This window comes from Scylla paramamosain, chromosome 3 (assembly GCF_035594125.1).
Source record: "Scylla paramamosain isolate STU-SP2022 chromosome 3, ASM3559412v1, whole genome shotgun sequence".
Taxonomy (NCBI): domain Eukaryota; kingdom Metazoa; phylum Arthropoda; class Malacostraca; order Decapoda; family Portunidae; genus Scylla; species Scylla paramamosain.
The window spans coordinates 13,078,171-13,080,000 of NC_087153.1; the positions used below are offsets into that span (position 1 = coordinate 13,078,171).

The 1,830-nt window shown below is 41.7% G+C and overlaps 1 protein-coding gene across 3 annotated transcripts in view; it reads left to right on the top strand.

Moving 5' to 3' along the window:
* The first annotated feature begins 290 nt into the window (after window positions 1–290).
* LOC135090558 (sorting nexin-12-like) overlaps window positions 291–1,830 on the top strand; it is a 14,169-nt gene continuing 12,629 nt past the window's right edge. Inside the window, exon 1 of one of the 3 annotated variants that reach the window (XM_063987420.1) lies at window positions 291–428. The gene's annotated coding sequence lies outside the window, so the exon portion shown is untranslated. The remainder of the gene's footprint in view (window positions 429–1,830) is intronic. The other 2 variants (XR_010262041.1, XM_063987415.1) reach the window with 2 other exon arrangements.

Here is a 1,830-nt window from a genome sequence, read left to right on the forward strand (position 1 = left end):
AGACATAGATATAAAGACAAAATAAATATATATGCTAAATAACATGTTCTGTGTTATGAGAGTTAAAGTGAACTAGTATATTAAGTTCTGGTGCTTTGAAAGTTAAGTGAAACTGAGCATGAGAGTGGCGAAGATGTAAGGTGTAGCTACATTGTGGTAGTGATGCTCGTGTTTATTGGGAAAAAAGTTGACGCAGCAGTAAAGCGAAATAAGGAGGGACGCTGACATGTAGGAAGGGTGAACTATCGCTGACCTAAGGGTAAGACTGGCAGGCGTGAGACGCTGAGGGCCAGCAGGGACGAAGCCCGGAGGGAAAGATCCCTTTGTACCGCCACAGCGTTCGGGTGGACTACTTCAGGAAAGATCGCACCACTACAATATAGATGCAGGTGTTGCTTGGTGACAGGCCTCTTTAAGACCCCAAACATGTGAGTTCCGCATCTGTATTACGAGGGGTCAATTGCCCTAATTGTCATAATCCATGATTAGTGGTGCGTTATGTTGATACAGTACTTTATGGTTAGTAGTGCTACGCACGTCTTACGTTTATTATGTATGTCTTCAGGTTTGACCGAATGCAATAAACGATTCGCGTCACCGTGTGGGTCTAAAATCCTTAAGTACCTTCGGGCAGCTACAGTAGTAGTAGTAGTAGTAGTAGTAGTAGTAGTAGTAGTAGTAATAATAGTAGTAGTAGTAGCAGTAGTCAAAAATGAGTGATAAATGTATAATGAGTAATCATTATACATTTATCATCTATTGACCCTTATAATGCGGCTTATTCAAAGCAGAGCATCGCGCGGCTTTTCCCAGGATCATAATTCGAAATTTGATTTGAAGGCTGTACTGCTAATACTGCCACGTAGGTAATATTTTAGGTTTTGTATTCATGCAGAGAAAGTGTGAAGTGTACATAGTTACTCATAATTTCACTTGCAGGTACGATTTCTATCTTCACACACACCCACACACATATACACGCACGCGCACGTCGGTAACAGATGGCGTTCAGAGATCTAGACCAGTGATTCCCAAACTTTTTATGATCTTTACCCACTTTTCATATGATCCTCATCCATGGCCCACCTCTCCTTCCCATTCCACATCTCATGGCTACAGTAACTGTCTGAAGTCCTACATTTATTAAGGTCCTTTATGAAAAAAAAAAAAAAAAACTAATTTTATTCAATCCACCTCATATTGTTCTACTGTGGTGTGCCTTGGGATTTTTATGCGTACATAGCCTCAGCTTATGGCCCCCCAAATTTTGCTGTATGGGCCCCAGTGGGTCATGATCCCCAGTTTTGGGAACCACTGATCTAAACTATATCGTGAATACACACACACACACACACACACACACACACCTATGAAAATACAAACAAGTAAATACACACTACTAGCAACCTTAATGGTAACGACCTTGCCCGTCACTTGAGGCAGGCTGGGGTTCGCGTCAGACGTCCCGGGTGCAGAGGTTTGCACCCATGCAGGCTAAATTAAACTGTCTTCCTTGAGTTTAAGAGAAGGCTGGAAGGTTATCCTTGCCACACATCAGACTATATAGAGGCCGAACCTCTCTCTGGCTCTCTGGAAGATTTATATGACGATCACGAATTCAGTACGAGATTATCTAGTCAAGACAGCGATGGTTAATAGCAAGGCTAGTATTCTAGTTGGTTAATATTACAGTTTTAACTCTGACAGAATCAGCTGCAATATGACAAAATCTAGTAGGCAAACATATGTCTTTTTATAACAATAAAACAGCTTCAATGGCTTTCCTCTGGTGGGCATCCATAAAAATGCTACGTGTGGGACGATAACTCG